We start from the raw sequence: 23497 nt of genomic DNA, 5'->3' as shown, positions 1-23497 counted from the left end.
TGACATTTACTGGCACCCAATCCCTATTTTTCTTTTACAATGACCCGGGATTGGATGACGACCAGTCCCATGCACGTAAGTCTCTCAGCAAAATTCAATTGGAATAGATTCCATTGTACGGTCAACAATTTTTTTTTCATGTAAATGTAAGTATGATTGTTTATCTATATTTGTACCTTGATTGACGGGCGAGACATTCAGGGTGTGTTCAGTTTTTCTCGCCTGGATCTATAAAAATAACTGTTGAAAATGGATTGTTAACACCAGTCAATTTATACATTTTCCACGTAATTTATACATTTTTTTAAAATCATTTCAAATAATGTGTACTGCAACTTTTATATGTGATTTTTTAAAATTGTGAACTGATCTTACAAAGACCATTTTGGCTTAAATCCAGTTTGTCTCAACTGATGGTAGCATACGACAATTCTGCCGCCGATCGCTACTATTGTCACGGCAACCCAGCAAAGTAATCCTTAATCGTATTTTTTTTTTTTATTGCTGCATACTGTAGGATTGATAAAAGCATAACGTGCGTATGTGCGGCAAGCTGTCTAAATTCCCGCTTGTGTTAGCGTTTTTCTTTATCGTTTCAAATAATGTACAGTGGGGCCTCGGTTTACAAACACCTTGCCTTACGAAATTTTCGGTTTACGAATGTTAAATTTCTGAAAATTAAACCTTGGCATAAGCACGACTTTTCGGGATAGACATGGAGCGCCGCCCCACCATGGCTGGCGGAGTAATCTTCGGCGGAAGAACACCAAAGCACACGACCGAACAGCGCCCAAGCCGGCCTACCTTCCCACACCCCCTTTATCTGAATGCACACGTTGATCGTCTTCAATGATACTTTTGCTGTTATGTGACTGAAAAAGACCCCACCGCAGGCTCGTGTTCAGCCGAAGAAGACACAAAACAAAATTACAGTCGAGGAGAAGAAGGAGATCATTGAGAAACGCGAACGAGGTGTGCGTTTGTCTGATTTAGCGGCCCGGTACCGATATGCTAAGCCCACCATTGCTACCATCCTTCACAACAAAGCTTTACACAAAGGCTTTATTTACTCGATGCTTTCACGTGACTAATGACACCGAACTATACCTTAGGGATTATTGGAAGGACCATTTCAATGTGTATCATTGTGTTCAGGTGATACAAAAGGCTGGGCATGATTTTACCCTTCGATCCTTCAAAGCAGCATGGAAGAATTTGTTTGCATTTGCATCCTTGAGAGGGACTTTGAAGGATTTTATCCTCATGACTTTTTTGTTTTTGACGACATTGTTTCCATTGGACAGAACATGGGACTCGAAGTGGATGCAGATGACATCGAGGAACTTGTTGCTGACCATAATGAGGTCCTCAACACAGACGATTTGATTTGCCTTCAAGAGGACAAGCAAAAGCAAGCCATTCAGGAGTTGTCATCTGAGGGCGAGGAGGAGGAGATGGCTGCAGCATCAAGTGAGCGCATCAACGCAATGTTGGCTCAGTGGAATGATGCTTTTATTGAACAGTTCCATCCAGAAAAGACTGTGGCTATGAGAATCATCAAGACTACTATTTGGTACTTGTTTTCATTCATTGAAGGTGAGCCTTGTACTACGATCCACCTTAGATATGGAAAAAGTTCGAAAAGACAACATTCAGTGGGGGTGCGCCTTATACACCAGAAAATACAATATATAAAAAGGGCAAACAGAAAATAACATTGATAATAATGCCAGTACAAATTATCTTCTTGTGTCTTGAGATATATTCCTAGCCGAACCCAATCGATACATCTGAAGTTTAAGCTATCTGACAAGAACAAGACACGGCTAGTCTTTGAGTTCTTGGTTTGGTCGTGTTTTTCGATTGGAACAATAATTGGGTGGCGACAGATGACATTTCGCAAAACCAGAACGACGTACCAATGGATCTAAGGCACTAAAGTCTGGTTCTCGAGTGCCCCTTTTTAAGTATTTCCCTCTTCCATCTGACCTGACCCGTTAGCAAGCTTTTGCATAGCTTGCTGATGAAAGGATCATTTAAAGACAAGTAGATGACAAAGAAAATGGTGGATGCTAATCGTAGCAAAAGAGACACGACCGACATGGTAATGGTAGACACCTAAGGACTCATGACTCAAAGTGACAACTGACGACAATCAATGACATGTTAGCTTCTTTTGTTACATTGCGAGGAATTTGAATTTTTTTTTTCTGAACAATGTCTTCAAACCCTAAGTAGTACTTGATTCGATCGCTAACGAATTAGCATTGTCACTTATCACCTAGCATGTTTCGTATGTAAAAAGTGCCACGTCTAAATAACTAGCGCCACCCATGCTACAAGTCTCAGAAAGCAACGTTTCAAGTTTCATAACCAAGCATTACTGTACGAATGAGGAGGTCAGCACGGTGAAATAGTGATTAGCGCTTTTGCCTCACAGTCAAGAGGTTCTCGGTTCAAATCTGAAATCTTTGCATGTCTGTTAAATGCTTCCGCACCAAAAACATGGATGTTAGCCTTATTCATGAACCGAAACTACACATGGTTGAGAATTTTACTTTGACATGCAAATGAACGGCGACCAGTCCAGGGTGTGTGCTGATTCTTTTTCTAAAACCCAACTTGGATCACACCCAAGTCACCCAAACAAACACGGTTAATTGGATTGGATTGGATTTGCCTTTATTAGTCTCGCAGTGGAGAAATTTACATTTCACAGCAGCAAAGTTATGAAAGGAATGAAAGTAGAAAAACAAAATACAGGAGTAATTGTTGTAAACGTTATCCTGAATGGTCTTTTATGAAGGTCTTGACATTTACTGGCACCCAATCCCTATTTTTCTTTTACAATGACCCGGGATTGGATGACGACCAGTCCCATGCACGTAAGTCTCTCAGCAAAATTCAATTGGAATAGATTCCATTGTACGGTCAACAATTTTTTTTTCATGTAAATGTAAGTATGATTGTTTATCTATATTTGTACCTTGATTGACGGGCGAGACATTCAGGGTGTGTTCAGTTTTTCTCGCCTGGATCTATAAAAATAACTGTTGAAAATGGATTGTTAACACCAGTCAATTTATACATTTTCCACGTAATTTATACATTTTTTTAAAATCATTTCAAATAATGTGTACTGCAACTTTTATATGTGATTTTTTAAAATTGTGAACTGATCTTACAAAGACCATTTTGGCTTAAATCCAGTTTGTCTCAACTGATGGTAGCATACGACAATTCTGCCGCCGATCGCTACTATTGTCACGGCAACCCAGCAAAGTAATCCTTAATCGTATTTTTTTTTTTTATTGCTGCATACTGTAGGATTGATAAAAGCATAACGTGCGTATGTGCGGCAAGCTGTCTAAATTCCCGCTTGTGTTAGCGTTTTTCTTTATCGTTTCAAATAATGTACAGTGGGGCCTCGGTTTACAAACACCTTGCCTTACGAAATTTTCGGTTTACGAATGTTAAATTTCTGAAAATTAAACCTTGGCATAAGCACGACTTTTCGGGATAGACATGGAGCGCCGCCCCACCATGGCTGGCGGAGTAATCTTCGGCGGAAGAACACCAAAGCACACGACCGAACAGCGCCCAAGCCGGCCTACCTTCCCACACCCCCTTTATCTGAATGCACACGTTGATCGTCTTCAATGATACTTTTGCTGTTATGTGACTGAAAAAGACCCCACCGCAGGCTCGTGTTCAGCCGAAGAAGACACAAAACAAAATTACAGTCGAGGAGAAGAAGGAGATCATTGAGAAACGCGAACGAGGTGTGCGTTTGTCTGATTTAGCGGCCCGGTACCGATATGCTAAGCCCACCATTGCTACCATCCTTCACAACAAAGCTTTACACAAAGGCTTTATTTACTCGATGCTTTCACGTGACTAATGACACCGAACTATACCTTAGGGATTATTGGAAGGACCATTTCAATGTGTATCATTGTGTTCAGGTGATACAAAAGGCTGGGCATGATTTTACCCTTCGATCCTTCAAAGCAGCATGGAAGAATTTGTTTGCATTTGCATCCTTGAGAGGGACTTTGAAGGATTTTATCCTCATGACTTTTTTGTTTTTGACGACATTGTTTCCATTGGACAGAACATGGGACTCGAAGTGGATGCAGATGACATCGAGGAACTTGTTGCTGACCATAATGAGGTCCTCAACACAGACGATTTGATTTGCCTTCAAGAGGACAAGCAAAAGCAAGCCATTCAGGAGTTGTCATCTGAGGGCGAGGAGGAGGAGATGGCTGCAGCATCAAGTGAGCGCATCAACGCAATGTTGGCTCAGTGGAATGATGCTTTTATTGAACAGTTCCATCCAGAAAAGACTGTGGCTATGAGAATCATCAACATGATGAATGATAATGTGATGCCTCAGTTTCGTAAGACCTTACAAGCCAGAAAGCTACAGGTGTCAATTAAGAGCCATCAACGACCATCACAAATGTAAATAAAGTGACTTTATTATACAGTGCATTGTATGTCTTTCATTACAATAAAATAGCACAGATGTTGTGTGTAGTTTTAAGGTTTATTTAGTAGAAAATTATATTTTATGGAGACCTGGGAACGGATTGTTCCCATTTTAATGGTTTCTTATGGGAAATTAATTTTTGGGATACACACTTTTCGCCTGACACACTCTGTACGTCAACCAATTCAGTTCATAAGCCAAGTCCCCACTGTACTGTGTATTACAATTTTTATATGAGAATTGTAATCATTGATAAGGGCAACTATTAGCCAAGGTTGACATGGAGATTTTAGTTGTCTTCTGACATCCACTCACTGTTTCAGGTGAATGGGGAGGGGCTGGCGGGAGCTACCCGGAAGTGACCTACGTGACATCAGATGATGGGTGTGTCCTTTCGTAATGTATGTATGTATATGCGTGTGCGTTATTGGAACAGCCATGTCCAGGTTCTCAGTGCGTGTGACACGATGATGAAGAGTACGAGCAAGCCGCTAGCGGGGTTGGGTGGGCAGGGGGTGATGAGAAGGCGATGGAAGATGGAGGGGGGGCATTTTTTATGGGGGAGGCAGAGCCAGTTTGGCGGGAAATAACATGTCTGCCGCTGCCATTGGAGGACGAGACAGTGGCGAGCGTCTGAGTGGATGGACTCAACACGCACGCACACGCACGCACGAACGTCACGGCCTGGCTCGGCCGTCAAGAGCGCGCGCGTCAGCCTCCGCCGGCTCAGTCGCCGCTCACTCGCCATCAGTGTGCACGCACGGCCGGGAGCCTCATCACACGGTCGGATGGTTCCGGTTCCGGTCACAGACAAACCGTGAGTATCAAACATCGCTTCTGCCATTTTTATTACTCATAATCACCTTTTTATGTGATTGAATTAAGAGGGAAAAGCGCTCGCTTGTACGTCGTATTGATTACGCGGCATCCACATTCACGAGAGAATGCAAAATTAAATAAACAAGGCGAATTCGGAATTTTGTTCAATCATATTATTTATGCGCGTTTAAGAGCCAGCCCTCGATCACGTGTAGGTGCTACGTGCACACATGGCGGTAAACAACGTGAACGTGCGCGTGATTGGACGTGATTTCTAACTTCCCCGTTTGTCCTTATTTCTGGCAGTGCACGCGCACGCAAGCGCAGGCCCCAACTGACACAAAATAACGAAGATTACACAAAAAATATTCTTTTTTTGGAGGGGGGTCCTGCACGTTGACGCCGTGCGCGGCCACGTGAGCCACATCGAGATGAGGAGGATGATGCCAGCAAAAGCCGCATTGCACGCGCATTAATAACAAGACAAAAAAAGTGCAGCCAGGGGCTTAACATGGAAGGAAAACATGGCGTGTGTCTAGCATGTACACGTTTTAAGATATGCATGTTCGCGCGCGCACACACACGTGCACACAGCAGCGCGCGTGTTCGGATCTCAACATTTGGGCAAGAAAACACGGATTACGCAAGATTCCACATGATGAGACGGTGAGATTTGCGTGGACACTCACACGCAGACACAAACACACACACAAACCAATCGTAACTAAATGAACGTATCACACAATTCGACGCGTTTATCGTGTTACCTTTTGTGATGGCTCGTAAAAGCAGAAACGTGTTTTTAGTTTGACCTCACGTTAACAAACGTGAGCAAAAAAAATGTGCGTGACGCCTCTGTGGCAACTGACCCCCGTTTCATTTTGTATTCTACGGGGTGTACTCTGCGATCACTAATTGAGCACTTGCATTTTGGAGATTTCCAAAAGCGAATGTGTTCCATTTGCGCAATAAAAAAAATTGTATTTCCTTTTTTTTTTCTTTGCAGAAGTGCACCCACGCGCGCGCACACTCAAAGGCCTGACGATACGCGCACGCGCCGTATAGGTAATTGACAACACACACACCCACGCAACGTGCGCACTCGTCGTCGATATTTTGTATTTCTAAAATGTGTATTTTTATTTTTTCAGACATTTTTAAACACTGATAATAAAAATTCACGACTGCAATATAATTCTGTTCAAACACGTTCACGGGGTTCAACTGCGTTTAACACAGTAGAGAAATTACAATGAGACGATAATGTAGCCTAATTTTATAAAAGCACGTCATTTAAAATAAAGAGTGCGCGTTGTGTTTAAATGCAGGGAGGGGGCACCACAGCACCCAGTAAATAAACGTGCGTTTTGAATATTGTAACATATTAAAGCCTTGAATATGATACAAAGGCTAACGGGGAGCATGTTGACAAAAGCGAATGACAAATCGTGAAAACTGTAAATAACTCTATGCATTATGATGATTTTTTTAATCGTTTTACTGTCATCATCTCCTTTGCAACCCAAAAATAAGATCTGAGTGTGACGTGACCCCAAAAAACGTAAAAACGATTCAATGTAAAGTCACAATCTGACATACATCAGCAACGAAAAAAAATCATACAAAATATAATGTATTGTAAAAATATGACAAAATGAGATGTACTCAGAAGTATTCTCATACATATACTGCGTTTGATACGTGTGCGTGTGTGTTGTGCCCTCCCGTTGATTTTATTTTGTTTTCATCTTCCCGTGTTAGCATGTAGCGCTAACACAAATCAGCATATGTGCTAACGCATAGCAGCGTCTGTGCTAAAGGCATGGTGTCCATTTCTGACTGGAGAATATGGCATTGCCTGCAAATATATACATTCATCTCTTCCCTTTCGGGGAGGGGGTGTTTATGGGCAACACACAGCCGCTTTAATTAGACGCACCCCTGTGCCATGTACCCCACTGCGTTTGTTACATTGTCGACATCTGCTTTGTGTGTGTGTGTGTGTGTGTGTGTGTGTGTGTGTGTGTGTGATGTGTGTGTGTGTGTGTGTGTGTGAAAGGGTAATATGTGTGTTGTTGGATGTTTTTTTCCCTTCGTGCTGCCTCTACCATGCCGCCCGTCCCCCTGTGGCTTTTGGCACCAACCTGAGCGTTGGCATCAGATAATGGAAATGAAGACAAGCGCCTTTCTTTTGTACTCCAACAGCTAGCATCCTAGTTTATTTTCAAAAAGAAATTTTGGTCCAGGCGGGGGATGGCGTTAGAAGGTGTTACCCACCCACAAGGCTCGCCCGTTGACTGACGTGGGCGCGCCACAGGGGGAGGGCGGGCACCAGGCGGCGGCCTGGTTTGAACCGGCTATCACTCTACCCACCATTACTTTGCTTAAAGCCGCATTCACACAGTTTACGGGAAAAAAAAGGTTTATGTCCGGAGCATTAGTCTTTTTGTTTCACAAGAGACACAGCAAAGTAAGAAACTTTAGTGAGTTTTAGTTTTAGTGAACTTTCACATACTACCTTTGATGTTGGGAAATTTGCTATTTGAATTCTACCCTAACAAAAATAATAACTGTCAGCGTGAAAGGGGTGAATTGAGTTATTCCGCTTCTGTACTTTTCGGATATTGTCATGGGATGGTTTGAATTGTTCTCAGAGAGTAATTATAAACTACAACAGAGAGAGTGTTAGGCTGCACTACGCATTAAAAAAAACATGACAAATTGCGTCAATTTAAATTTCTGTTGGTTTTTGGACATAGGTTGGAACGAATAAATTGTAGTTGAGGAACGCTGATTTGAGTGTGGTACGGCATCACCATCCAAATGTGAAGGTACAATGGTGTGCCTTTCACGCAGAATAGGTGGACTTGGTGATGGTGCTTCACATTATATTTAAAAATTGGTTAATTTGAGTTTTCCCCCTCACCCCTAAAAAGGATGTCTTTTATCAGCAGTGTGAAAGGGGCTTTACGTGTGTGACGCCTAAATACTGTGATCAGGACCTCTTTAAACCTTTGGTAAAAGGAGACCTTGTTTCTCTCCTCTTCCATTTACCAACTCCACAAACATGGCTTACGTTGAAATAGTTATTGAACTTGTATTGTCGCCTTATGTTCTTTCTCTCGTATTCTTTTATGTGAAATGATCTGCAAAGCGCGTTGTTGCAGGTGCAGCTGTTGCAAGAACGATATAAACATGAGGAGGAGGAAATTTTCCATGTGAATATTAAAGGCTGTCTTATTCTTATTCTGAATATCCTTGTTAGTCCTTTGTGACTACCACCGAGGTTACCTTTCATACTGAACGGCAATAAAGGGGAATACGGCATTGACATGTGGACTGAAAGGGCCAAAAAATACTTCTTTCAAAACTTGAAATGAAATATGCCATTCTATTTTGCTGAGGCAGACGTTGGAAAAGGTGGGGAAATGACGGCATGAAATAGTCTGCATGAAATGGGTTTTCAATTTTGATACCAGTCAAATCTTTTTGAGCTATCTGATTGGCCAAAACTCCTACTGACATCACAAATTTAGCAAAACGAATGTTATCGAAGCATGAAAAATGTTGAGAATTTGAACATTTGATTGGTCGCAAACGTGGGCTGAAAGAACCTGTTTTTGCTCATACACAGCACCCAGTAAATAAACGTGCGTTTTGAATATTGTAACATATTAAAGCCTTGAATATGATACAAAGGCTAACGGGGAGCATGTTGACAAAAGCGAATGACAAATCGTGAAAACTGTAAATAACTCTATGCATTATGATGATTTTTTTAATCGTTTTACTGTCATCATCTCCTTTGCAACCCAAAAATAAGATCTGAGTGTGACGTGACCCCAAAAAACGTAAAAACGATTCAATGTAAAGTCACAATCTGACATACATCAGCAACGAAAAAAAATCATACAAAATATAATGTATTGTAAAAATATGACAAAATGAGATGTACTCAGAAGTATTCTCATACATATACTGCGTTTGATACGTGTGCGTGTGTGTTGTGCCCTCCCGTTGATTTTATTTTGTTTTCATCTTCCCGTGTTAGCATGTAGCGCTAACACAAATCAGCATATGTGCTAACGCATAGCAGCGTCTGTGCTAAAGGCATGGTGTCCATTTCTGACTGGAGAATATGGCATTGCCTGCAAATATATACATTCATCTCTTCCCTTTCGGGGAGGGGGTGTTTATGGGCAACACACAGCCGCTTTAATTAGACGCACCCCTGTGCCATGTACCCCACTGCGTTTGTTACATTGTCGACATCTGCTTGTGTGTGTGTGTGTGTGTGTGTGTGTGTGTGTGTGTGTGTGTGTGTGTGTGTGTGTGTGTGTGTGTGTGTGTGTGTGTGTGTGTGAAAGGGTAATATGTGTGTTGTTGGATGTTTTTTTCCCTTCGTGCTGCCTCTACCATGCCGCCCGTCCCCCTGTGGCTTTTGGCACCAACCTGAGCGTTGGCATCAGATAATGGAAATGAAGACAAGCGCCTTTCTTTTGTACTCCAACAGCTAGCATCCTAGTTTATTTTCAAAAAGAAATTTTGGTCCAGGCGGGGGATGGCGTTAGAAGGTGTTACCCACCCACAAGGCTCGCCCGTTGACTGACGTGGGCGCGCCACAGGGGGAGGGCGGGCACCAGGCGGCGGCCTGGTTTGAACCGGCTATCACTCTACCCACCATTACTTTGCTTAAAGCCGCATTCACACAGTTTACGGGAAAAAAAAGGTTTATGTCCGGAGCATTAGTCTTTTTGTTTCACAAGAGACACAGCAAAGTAAGAAACTTTAGTGAGTTTTAGAGTTTTAGGTGAACTTTCACATACTACCTTTGATGTTGGGAAATTTGCTATTTGAATTCTACCCTAACAAAAATAATAACTGTCAGCGTGAAAGGGGTGAATTGAGTTATTCCGCTTCTGTACTTTTCGGATATTGTCATGGGATGGTTTGAATTGTTCTCAGAGAGTAATTATAAACTACAACAGAGAGAGTGTTAGGCTGCACTACGCATTAAAAAAAAAACATGACAAATTGCGTCAATTTAAATTTCTGTTGGTTTTTGGACATAGGTTGGAACGAATAAATTGTAGTTGAGGAACGCTGATTTGAGTGTGGTACGGCATCACCATCCAAATGTGAAGGTACAATGGTGTGCCTTTCACGCAGAATAGGTGGACTTGGTGATGGTGCTTCACATTATATTTAAAAATTGGTTAATTTGAGTTTTCCCCCTCACCCCTAAAAAGGATGTCTTTTATCAGCAGTGTGAAAGGGGCTTTACGTGTGTGACGCCTAAATACTGTGATCAGGACCTCTTAAACCTTTGGTAAAAGGAGACCTTGTTTCTCTCCTCTTCCATTTACCAACTCCACAAACATGGCTTACGTTGAAATAGTTATTGAACTTGTATTGTCGGCTTATGTTATGTTCTTTCTCTCGTATTCTTTTATGTGAAATGATCTGCAAAGCGCGTTGTTGCAAGTGCAGCTGTTGCAAGAACGATATAAACATGAGGAGGAGGAAATTTTCCATGTGAATATTAAAGGCTGTCTTATTCTTATTCTGAATATCCTTGTTAGTCCTTTGTGACTACCACCGAGGTTACCTTTCATACTGAACGGCAATAAAGGGGAATACGGCATTGACATGTGGACTGAAAGGGCCAAAAAATACTTCTTTCAAAACTTGAAATGAAATATGCCATTCTATTTTGCTGAGGCAGACGTTGGAAAAGGTGGGGAAATGACGGCTTGAAATAGTCTGCATGAAATGGGTTTTCAATTTTGAAACCAGTCAAATCTTTTTGAGCTATCTGATTGGCCAAAACTCCTACTGACATCACAAATTTAGCAAAACGAATGTTATCGAAGCATGAAAAATGTTGAGAATTTGAACATTTGATTGGTCGCAAACGTGGGCTGAAAGAACCTGTTTTTGCTCATAGGACGGTGACCGCTCAGTCCAGGCTAGTCGGCGGCGGAGGGTGGGTGGAGCCTTCGGGGTTGATTGTTATCTTTGGTTATCTAGCTGTATGAGTGATGTACATTCTTCATAAAGCTAGATAACCGAAAGTAACAAGAATCCCATTACACACCTGGAAAGGCACCAAGACCCACGAGAAGACTTCGCTACGCAAGAACCAAAAGAAAAAGAACGTTCAAAGGACTCTGGGGAGAGCAGCGACAGGTATAGTACCGGGTTTTGGTTTTAACCTGCAAATTGATGGTCCACAAATGACAAAAATGCACTGCATTGAACACAAGTTACGGCGAATAAAGCCTTCTAAAAACATTTACAAGTACAAGGCTCTCTTGTATTTACTTGGCAGTACAAGACAACTTTTATCCAAGAGGGAGGGTTGTAATAGTTTTGGATTTTACATTATTATTTTTTTTAGATCTTTGATTTTCAAATTTGAACACGCGAGTTATTCATATGTATATTTTATCAGTTTTTTAGTCAATGCTTCACTTGATTTTTTTTTAATTATTATTATTTTGCAGTAGCTTAAAGGACAACCGATGCCTCTGGACAAGTTGTGTCCATCTCATCTCATCTCATATTCCGTACCGCTTATTCCTCATTAGGGTCGCGGGGGTTGCTGGAGCCTATCTCAGCTGTCTTTGGGCACGAGGCGGGGGACACCCTGAATTGATTGCCAGCCAATCGCAGGGCACACAAAGATATACAACAGTCACTCTCACACTCACACCTAGGGACAATTTGGAGTGGTCAATCTGCCTGCCATGCATGTTTTTGGAGTGTGGGAGGAAACCGGAGGACCCGGAGAAAACCCACGCGGGCCCGAGGAGAACATGCAAACTCCACACAGGGAGGCCGGACCGGGACGCGAACCGGCGACCTCTGCACTGTGAAGCCGATGTGCTAACCACTCGACTACCTAAGTTGTGTCCATAATTTGTAAAATCATTTCAAATGACTTCTACTGAGCATATTTTACAAATATTCCACAGCATATAGCTATATTTTAAGTTTTAAAACTCGCGCTGAATATTCAGGAAGTCTTGTTTTCGAGTTGATGATGATGCCTGACGTGTCGTCACGTCACGTCTGGAACCCCCTGACCGAGAAAGCGTCACACAATGCATTTTGGGTACTTTGTTTGGTCTGAAAATTTCGTGTTGATTGCGAAATTGGAAGGAAAACACATAAATAACACAATGGTGAATCGTTGTGCGTTGCACCAAGACTACTATGTGATACTAGTTGACACAAATTCCCACCAACAAATCAGCCCATTTCCAACGGAGCTTGGGCGCCATCTTGTGCATTTTCTGGGACGCTACATTGGAGTCCTGACTGTTCGAATTGATACGGGAGGACTTCTTTAATCGATTGCAAACATGTATGCTTTCATCTTCAGAACTATCTGAATGATATTCATAACCGGATGAGTAACAAGAAAGCATCTTCTCTGAATCTGAGGTCGTTTTGATTCTCGAGCAACGTCCTGGCGTGACGTCACGAACAAGCGGGCGTGACCTTCTGAAACTTGACATCTCCGAGGTCATTTTGAAGAAGTTTTGGGACACTTTAACTCATTTTTATTGGTGTTTTGCATTTGACCAAAAATATCAGCCTGCGTGTTTTGGGTATTTTACTGTAAAGTTTTTCTGATGTCAGTTTGGAAACAAAAAAATGGTGTCGGTTGTCCTTTAAGTTTTTGTTTGTTTATATGTGTATTAGGGTCATGTTTGGAATCCCCAAAGTGACCATATTTTCACCCCTAAAATATTTTGTCTTTTGGTGCATCTTATTATGATGGACGGCCAATTTTATGTCAATCGGCTTCACCAGAGAGCTAATTTTTCCCCACTAGCTTGCGGGGGTTGTTGCAAAGTGAGTTTGGGGGTGCTGTGTTGAGAATCCTCAAGTACATGAATTTATACCCAATGATCGGGGGAATTGAAACTTTTTTGTGCATTCTTTTAGAGCTGTCCACCTAATTTTGTGTTGATTGTAAATTGGTGTTGGGAACCCTTTCCAGGGGTACAACTGGGGTTTGTTGTTGTTTGGGGGGAGGCATATAGAGCCTGAAAATATATAGTACGTCTATTTTTCTTAGGGATCTCAAGATTTTATTTCGTTTTGTTTCTTTTCTTACAGGTGCAACTAAGTGAGCTTTGGGATCTTGTGTCTGCCCCCCGCCCCCTGCTCCCACAAATACAGCAATAGACGATTCATACATGTAATTTCTGAGTTAAGCATTGAGAAAGGGGATCACTTGTAATCTAATAAGCCGCCCCCCATGATCCTTGTGCCCGAGGAGGCATGCTGGAGCTTAGTCCGTGGTGTCACATGGGTAGCGAAAAAAAAAAACACCCAGTACTGAGTCATCCCCTCAATCGCATTGCATTTGGATTTTGGCAAGTCGCTTAACAAGTTGCTAATGGCTAACGACGTTGCTAGAGGTCATCTTACACCCTGCCGGCATCCAAGTCTCATTTTTATTATTTCCCTCGTCCCTTCCCTTTTCTACCATTGCACTTGATCTGCGTGAAAATATGTTCGATTTGAATATTGCAAGGCTGTTGCGTCATTTCGCATGACAGTTAGCTCATAACAACATACGAAATGTTGGTTAGTGTGAAAGGGGCTAACCATCGCTAGCAGAGGCTGTTGTAAAAACCTGTTTTTTTTTCACCACTGAAAAAAATGCCTTCTAAGATGTGACCGGCTTTCACGGTCAGATAACAGGGGTGAGACAATTCAATGTCAGGTGTTAAAAACTTAAAAGTCGCCGCTTTCTGTTTTTCTGCTCTCACACTGTCACCATGCCGCATTTGTCTCTCTTTTTCACGCCAAACAACAACAAAGCAGGGTGAAATTGGCTATCAAGTTAATCTAGAAACCCCTTTCACACAGCCCACTTGTCTGTGTGAAAAGTGCTTGCCTTTCAATTCGACTGGATTGGAGTGGTGTGTTAAAATACACACACCTGAACTTACTTTTTGCTCTTTCCCTTTCACACAGTCAATGTACGTCTCAACAGGATCAAGAAAATGAGTTTCAGGTGTTAAACTCGTTGAAAAGTTGAGAAATAATTTGTATTCCTCCATGAAACATAGGGAAATTTAATCGAGGCACTGAAATGTAATCGAGCGTTAAAGACAACCCAGCACATTTTGTAGCTCGCAGGGTAGGATGAGAGGCACATCGGCGCTGTGTGAAATAAATGAAGCAGAGGGGTGTAAAATTTCGCCTTTTCACCCAAACTTAGATAGAGCCTCTTACTTGCCTCTGTAGGAATCCAGAAGATTTGATTTGACCCATGAAACGACTGTCTTGCACCAAGGAAATGCCTGATGGGATCTCATTGAATGACCAAAGGTTGGGGTGGTGAGGTATTAAGGGGCTACCGTTTTGGTGGTGATGGTGGGGGTCCAATGGGGTAATCAAGCAGACAGTACCCCTGGTGAACAAACTGAGTTTTTCGCTTCTGTGGTAATTGGTCAATCAGATCGGCTAGGCGGATGCCTGTAATGACTGATTGAAGGTGTGATTTCTTTTCTGTCCCTGAAAGATGGAGGGCGGCCCCCTGGTGGTGGGCAGCAAAGGGTCCGAGATCACTGCTCACCCCGCAATTCCGATGGCCCGTGCTGTCCCAACAAGCAGCAGCGATTCATCCCTCTGAAATCACATTTTGGGAATGTTTGGAATGCCCCCCCAAAAAATTTGAAGTGCTCCTGAGAGTGGCTTTCACACAGAGCTGCGGCAAAATTGGCACATCCAAAAAGCGATGCGGTGCTAAAGCAGCAACTATATGTACTTTCCCATTGCCAGATTTTTTTAATGTCAGGGCCACCAGAAAGGAGCGGTAGAAGCAGAAGCGAATGCACACCCAGACTACGTTTCTGCTACCCCCTTTCACACAGCTGTTGATGCGCTTCCGATTCTATCTTGGAAGCTGACAAATTAACAGGTTGAGTCCAAGGTTTGATGGTCAGCGGAAAATGGGCTACAGAACCAACCCGCAATTAAGTCCAGGAGATTAAATGGCGGTACTTTTCACACAGAATAATACAGGTCTCCAAATGCAACATCTGAAGTTGTCACAATCATGGTCAGCGAAGCGTGAAAAAGTTTTGTCAGCAACCTAGCAAAAACTAAGAAAACTTCGGTCATCAGAGGGGTTAATTTTTCAAAATAGGTTATGTGTAAAAGGTTGTTGAAAACAAAAGCTCGTGGCGGATTGCTCCTTTCACACTGCCTGTGTATAAGCTGGCTTTTGAGGCTTTTTCCGATTCCGAATTTATGAAAGGGATCAAAGTGGAAGTGGGTGTTGATGTCACTGATCCAATCCGGCATCTCTGATCACATAAAGAACTCTGATACCACTGCAGAAGCCAGAAAATGTTTTGCATTTGTAGCAATAAAGGTAAAAAGATGGACGGGGGAATCGAGGTGGCTGAGCCTAGCCTTATAGTTGATCTTACTTATAATCTGCATTTATTCTCCAAGTGTCAAGTAGAAAAACAACTATTGACTACCCTCACACCCCCCACCAAACTCTTACGTCTCCCCTTCCACACACCCCTCCCACTGCAGTAGACTTTACAGTCAATAGAGCAAGTCCACTTGTCACCACGGGACAAAGCGGCCTTTTGCCTCCTTTTCAATCCTGCCGGGTCCGAGCAGCCAGACAGTTTTTTCAATAAGCCCCTCTGATTCATACCCCCACCCCTCCTGAAACACATCCCCCCTTTTCTCCTCTTCTGCAGACACCAACAGTGTTTAGAAAATGGCTTCAGTGTTGTCCAAAGGCACAGCACCCCTCCTTGTCACACGGGCTTCAATGTATGACCACTGCGCAAGCCCTCACACAAAGAGATTAGTAAAAGGTGCGCTTTCCTTAACCGTGTGGCTCCAAATATGTTAACTGTATTGGTTTTGAGCCAGAGTGCCCCCCTCTCCCCAACATCATGGTGGACCAATTTTTTTGCTGCACAGGAAGCGTGCATTGAAAGCAATTGTTGCTATCAGATAATTATTTTATGCCCTATGTCATAAAATAAAATAGTTAGGTAGGTCAGTCGTAACCGCCGTCCTGAAAGGGTTAAAGACATGAGTGAAAATAACGCAACACATTGATTTGAAGCTAACACATTGCCTGCTTTGTTGTGCAGACTCACATTGTTGACAGAAATGTGACTAATTTATATTTTGAAGGTCAGATCAATTTTTTTAGCCACTACAATACACTTTGGCATTTTACAGTGTGAGAAGTGCGTGAAAGGCATGGGGGATATGAAGGACGTATTTTTATTTCTGCAAGTGTGTGAAAGGGGCTAGGTTGACACTAAAAGTACGATTATATTCACTTGGGGGTCACAACTTAAAAATTTAGTAAGGCAAGGAAAAATTTTCAAGCGTCCACACATCATCTAGTTAAGATCTGGTGCATATTTATCAAGGAGTCACCAATGGTCACATCCATGCTCTACGAAGTCTGCATCCATGGTTTTGTGTCCACTCATTGATAAGATAGCTTTGATTGTGCTTGGGTGAGCAAGAAAATGTTCTTTCTTTTATGATGATTTGTTCACTGTTTTTGAAGATTTTTTTTTCATAAACTGAATGTACGGAATTCACATAGAACAGAACAGTGACGTCAATGACTCATTCTGTGTTTATATCTTCCACGCAGAACGAGATCTCAAGAAAAAGTCAACAACATAGCCTCAAAACAAAACAAGCCTTATGAAGAAATTACTGTAAAAATTCCAGAAAAAAAATGTTACCAACATTCACACGTTCACATTCACAAAGCATGCGCCTCTCCCTACCATTGTAATGCTCGACACTATAGAGGCATATTTGCATAAGGCACTTTTCTGCACAAGGACGATGGCAAAGCGTTTGGAAAGCGGGATCCACTCCAGAAAAAAATGTCAAGTGCCAATTAGGAGAGGTTTGCCGCCCATTCACGGCGAAACCACTCCTCCCCCTCCTGTCCCTGTGCCGGTCGCCCACCGTGCTTTGCGCCCCAACTCTCTCACACTCCCTAGGCACCCCCTTTTTTTTCCCTCCCTCCGTCTTGCCACCAAATCTTCCCCCGGGTGACGTGACGGACAAAAGAGGCAGACGAGAGCGCCCCCTTGGCTCGTTAATCATTTTTCTTTGTTGCGCGTGGACCCGTAGTGTACGTTAGCATGGTAGCTAAAGCCTATCATTGAAAATTATTAGAAGCCTTCTGCTAATAAATTATGCTACTTTAGCAACCTTACGGAAAGCCGTTTGAGCATTTTGTAAACTAAATTGCATGCCTGTCCACCGCAATGTTATTTTATTGTGACCAACAACTACTATAAGGCATATGAATAGATATTTAATGGAAGGTGAGAGTGTTCTGTCTCTCTGAACACGTGCGCCCAGAATGGTATTAGTGCATCACCGTTAATTCCCAAATTTACCTAGCATCATGTTCGCGTCATGTGGTGAATTTGCAAACACACTATGTAAATGTCTCAACCGTGAGACGAATAAAGTCTAATCTAATCTAATCTAATCTAATCTAATCGTAATGAAATGATGGGAACTTGTTTTAGCTCTCATTTGCTGAAGGATTATTTACATGTGATTCAGCCTAGCTAGGTAGATTATAGGCTAAATAGCAACCTACATCTGGTTTTAGTTGGACAGTAGGCTTCTCAAGTCATTGGTGGAGGCATTGGTCGAATTTATTGGTTAGCTGTTACCTTAGTTTGATGATTTAAAAGAAAAAAAACAACAAACTGACATTTATTGAGTCAGCGTAGTTAGCTTAGCTTTTGGCTCAACCGCTAGATGGCGAAAGTTATTTTAGCTTTGACATAAATATACATGTCATTTGTGGATACCTAAATCACATTTTACCCTGAGTTTAGCATTAGCTTCAAATTGAACCCACTGGACTGACAGAATGACTGATGTGTCATTATTTTTCGTCACTTTTGGGACATAAGTGCAAATTCGGCTAATTCCGCCATCTCCTGCGACCTTCCGCCAATTCTCGCCACAGTGACCTGAACTCTGCTTCTCTTTTCCCATCCTGTTTTTTCTACTCTTTCATTCATTCATTCATTCATTCATTCATTCATTCATTCATGCATTCGTCCAGTCAGTCAGTTGGCGACGTGGCTCCCGCCCTTTCCTCTCTCCCCGGGTCTCACATGCTTGGGTGTGATTTGCATACATTTGCATAATGAAAGTCATTTGCATGCCGAGGGGCAGACTACCATGAGAACACACATGAAAAGGCGTGTGTGTGCGTGTGTGTGTGTTGATGGGAAAATGGCCTCTGATCTCTGCTTCTTCTGTGCAGGCTAATGTCGGCCAAGTAGAAAATGACAAAGAAGAAGAAGGAGATGGAAAAATCTCCTCATCGTCCACCTCAACTCCCATTTCCTCTCCTACCTCCTTCTCCCCTTCCTGCCGTCCTCCTTCGCTCTATCCTGGCCATGCCGCCCCTCTTCCTCAAGCTCGCCACCATCTTATCGCAGGTATCAAAACCCACGCCGTCCGCCATCTTTAATCACCACGTTGTTGTTGTTATTTTTAATTGCCGCCCCGACGGGTGGTCGTGGAGGTGGGTGGGGGGACCTTTTTTTGTATTTTTGGTCTTAAATCACGGGGTACTTCAATGCTTGTCTCTCGCGAGCCTTTCAACCGGCATCTGTGCGCCAACTGTACCATCTTTCTTTCTTTGAGTGCCATCGAGAGGAGGTGAGATACATTTGCCACAGGCACGCGGGCACACACACACACACACACACACACACACACACACACACACACACACACACACACACACACACACACACACACACACACACACACACACACACACACACACAATGTCACACACACACACACACACACACACACACACACACACACACACACACACACACTTAAATGTACAACAATCATTTTTTTCTAATTCAGTCGTTCTAAAAATTATTTTTAATTGTATATTTTTAGATGTTGTTTTATTTATCTTTAGTCGGGGGGTAGTGTCACCTAAAACCAGCAAGTCCAGCATTGCTTCCCCTCCGCCGTACCTGTGCTTAGTGTAATGTTTTAAACCCATTTAAATGCCGTTTGTGCTAATTAGCGGATGTGGAAACAATGCGCCATTATGTCCTTGCCGCACCACCGACGCCATTTTGCGACAACGGCTTCTACCATTTTGACACAGGTGGAAAATGTTTTCTTTTTTTCACTTTTGACACGCGTTACCGTCAGAGTTTGTGCAAGGCAGCAAAAACTGAAGCTAAAGTCTTGTTTTTTTTCTTGAACCTGTGTGTTTATTATTTTGCTTTGTGTCGACTATTATGTGAAGCGCTTTTGCAGCTGTTGTGAAAGGGCTATTTAAATTAGGATGTATTGTGTTGTAATATTTCCTGAAAACAAACATCTCATGTCTCATGTCTGTTCTATTTGGAAAAAGTAGCATCAGGGGTTTATAGTTATTTTAAAAAAAGACTGCTTAAAAATCTGCAGTACGATAGTGGAGGGTGTCGACGGATGTATCGTGATTAGCTCAGCGGTGCGGATGCTGATGCCAGGCCAGCCTCTTTTTAACAGGTGGTATATTGAGGAGAGAGGTTGGGGGGGTGCGGTGGGATAAGATTCTAGGCCATCGTCAATTTATTGTGTAAATTATGCAGAGCTGAAAACAAAGCCTCCATGGCAGACAGTGGAGTGGCGGCGCGGGCTAATGAGATGATGAGGAGCCTGGGAGCAGGTTGAGAGTTTTTTTTCATGGGGGGGGGGGGGGGGGGGCTTGGGAGGGGTTGCACAGCCATCAGCTTGCGTCTGGATCTTTGTGTGTAACAAGAGGGTCTGGAGGATGACTGGCAAAGAGGGGGCACACACACCGTCCCTCCTCACCAGACTGCAGCTGCGTTGGGAACTACTGTGGCAGGGGTCCCCCACCCCACCCTCCCTCGTCAGCGCTGGCACGTAGGGGCCCCCCAAAAGTCTGGCTAGGGGCCTGGGGGGCCTGGGAAGCACTTGAAGTTCACGGCCAGACCTCCTATTGAGCTGACAGTCTGACTGTTTGCTCAATCGGGGCTGCCTATTCAGGGCAGTGGAGGGAGTGGGGGTGTCACAGGGAGGGTGGAGGGGTTCTTGGATGTAAGGGGCGGGGGTTAGCCATGATGAGACACGGTAACAATTCACACGGAGAGTGACGACATAAATAAGATGGGACTGAATCCAACCTGGAAGTTTGTATTGAAATGCTAGTTTACATTGTTAATTAGCGATGTGCCTCTCTCTCTCTCTCTCTCTCTCTCTCTCTCTCTCTCTCACACACACACACACAACCACACACACACAAACTGATTTTTGTGATGCCACATTGCAGCCCTGCCCCCTCAATGCCACCATCTCTGAGCACCTGTCATTTATCAATCTATTAATTCGTTTGACTTTCCAAAGAAATGGAAAGAAGGGGAAAACTTAGCTTCAAGCATTAGCCGCTTGTTGACTGCAAACCGGAAGTCTGAATGGCCTAATTAGATTCACCAAAATAAAACAAACTACCTGCTTTGTTTGTTACTTATGATAAAATAACACAAGTCCAGTTATTATATGCCTGCTAGGTGTGCCTAATAAAGTGGATATAATAAAGAGTGTTAGCAGGATGAAGGCAGTCGTTAGGGCGACTGGTACGCAACGAGGCGCTAATGCTAAGCGCAAGCATGTGACACAGTCTTCAGCAACGGCTCAGACCAAAACGCTCAGAGTTTTAACAACATGAACTCGGGTCAATGAGTGCACAGGCGCGGCTTGATGTAAGGACGTAAACGTAATTAGCACGTAGCACATTTCTGCAACCAGAAATTGGTGTCCATTGTGACCCATACGTTAGCTTTTGGCACTACCCACTTGGCTAAGTAGCTGGATGACTGAAAAGAGTTGTTTTTGTTCAGTCATGTTGCTTAAGTTTATTAGCTAGCTAGATAACAAGTAGCGAGTGGAAGAAGCTAACTGCGTGTGTGTGTGTGCGTGTGTTTGGTTAATAACTGCACAAAGAGCTGTTCTTAATATTTTGCTGAACTTAGTAGATGGTCCTTAGCAAGCTAGTAGGCTAGTTGCTAGTTTTTGCATTTCTAGTGTAGTAATATCGTACCGTAATTTTGAGGACACTTATGTAGTTTTTCCAGGTTCATGGCAGTCTGGAGTGCGGGAAAAACTAATTCCATCTGTGCTAATGCTATCAGTGTTTCAAAGTTACTGCCTGTTGTCGGTCCGCCAGTGAAAACTGGCGTCCATCATTTTGGTTGCATAACAGCATATTTGAGAAGCTGAATGGGGATATGTTCCTCATGTTTAGTGCTTTCACAGGAGCTAGCGGCTAATGCAAGAAACATAGACGTCTTAACTTTTTAATCTGTTCTTTTTTTCCGTTTGCACATTTTAACCTTTTTCATCTTTGTATTGTCAGGTTGACGGACGCCTGAGTGGGGAGTATTCTGGCTATGCGGACCCCATTCGGCCAATCAGAAAGAAGCAAGAAGTTTGTTGTGGAGTTGTTCATGATAATGACAATGATAATAATAATAATAATAATGACACTAATAATAACCATAACAGTGCATGAATCCAATCAATAATGAGCGGTGGTGTTGACTGGTGAATGTGAGACCCACGGCAGCGGTGAATCCTACTGCACTGTGATTGGACAGCTCGTGTGGCAGCCGGCGCACCGGCCAATGAGAGATGTCGCCTTTAAACTCTATGCAAATGAAAGTTTTTCGTAGCCAAATTTTTTTCTCAGCCCACACAACAAACACGCCTTAATTTCCTTTTTTTGAGATGCAGACACACACACACATACACACACGCTCACACACATACACTAATTTTAAGCACTATCACAGCCTAATTGGCGCTGTATTAATTTTTGGCAAGAAGTTTGTTGTGGAGTTGTTCTTGATGATAATAATAATAATGACACTAATAATAACCATAACAGTGCATGAATCTAATCAATAATGAGCGGTGGTGTTGACTGGTGAATGTGAGACCCACGGCAGCGGTAAATCCTACTGCACTGTGATTGGACAGCTCGTGTGGCAGCCGGCGCACCGGCCAATGAGAGCTGTCGTCTTTAAACTCTATGCAAATGAAAGTTTTTCGTAGCCAAATTTTTTTCTCAGCCCACACAACAAACACGCCTTAATTTCCTTTTTTTGAGATGCAGACACACACACACATACACACACGCTCACACACATACACTAATTTTAAGCACTATCACAGCCTAATTGGCGCTGTATTAATTTTTGGCAAGAAGTTTGTTGTGGAGTTGTTCTTGATGATAATAATAATAATGACACTAATAATAACCATAACAGTGCATGAATCTAATCAATAATGAGCGGTGGTGTTGACTGGTGAATGTGAGACCCACGGCAGCGGTAAATCCTACTGCACTGTGATTGGACAGCTCGTGTGGCAGCCGGCGCACCGGCCAATGAGAGCTGTCGTCTTTAAACTCTATGCAAATGAAAGTTTTTCATCGGCAATTTTTTTTCTCAGCCTACACAACAAACACGCCTTAATTTCCTTTTTTTGAGATGCACATGCAGACACACACACACATATACACACACGCTCACACACATACACCAATTTTAAGCACTATCACAGCCTAATTGGCTCTATTAATTTTTGGCAAGTGGCAATCCCCCAGCACCTCTGAATTATATGGATTGATAATCTATGCAAATCGTTTAAAATGTGACTTCAAATCATCTCAATTCAAGGGGGCGCTATTGGGGATAATATTGTGATCCTTCAATCATGATTATGGATGCATATTTTTCATTTCTTTGATTTAAAAATAAAATGTACTTTATAATATGTAAGTTGTTATAGTGTGGCTGTGCGTGTTCACCAATGTGCCTTTTTTGAAAACTGTTGCAATAATATTAAATGTTTACAATGAAAACAATGCAAATGTGACTTTTTTGGTGCATTTTGTGTGGGTTCTTTTTTTAATCTTGGAATTCATTTCGTTGTCATATTGATCATTGTTCAGCAGCCATTAATGAGGTCAGGAAATTCCTTTTTCCATTATTTGTTGAAAGGCTCTTCCTACAACTGTCTTGGGGTCATTGGAATAAAACGTTTTTTTTTTCCTCAACTAAAACAATAGACGTAAAA

At 42.6% G+C, this 23497-nt stretch overlaps 1 long non-coding RNA gene across 3 annotated transcripts; it reads left to right on the top strand.

Moving 5' to 3' along the window:
* The first annotated feature begins 5297 nt into the window (after window positions 1-5297).
* LOC148896351 (uncharacterized) lies at window positions 5298-23285 on the top strand. Of its 3 annotated transcripts, none has more exons than XR_016115327.1 (5): window positions 5298-5312; window positions 6324-6379; window positions 11262-11503; window positions 18642-18819; window positions 21774-23285. It is a non-coding gene; the product is annotated as an uncharacterized LOC148896351 (long non-coding RNA). The 3 variants fall into 3 exon arrangements; XR_016115326.1 differs by having other exon boundaries at window positions 6321-6379; XR_016115328.1 differs by lacking the exon at window positions 6324-6379.
* The last annotated feature ends 212 nt before the right edge of the window (window positions 23286-23497 follow it).

The sequence above is a fragment of the Hippocampus bargibanti genome, linkage group LG06 (genome assembly GCF_051943395.1).
Source record: "Hippocampus bargibanti isolate YZ-2025 linkage group LG06, ASM5194339v1, whole genome shotgun sequence".
NCBI lineage: Eukaryota > Metazoa > Chordata > Actinopteri > Syngnathiformes > Syngnathidae > Hippocampus > Hippocampus bargibanti.
The sequence above is the reverse complement of the archived record's forward strand: the minus strand, read 5'-3'. Positions and strand labels throughout refer to the sequence as shown.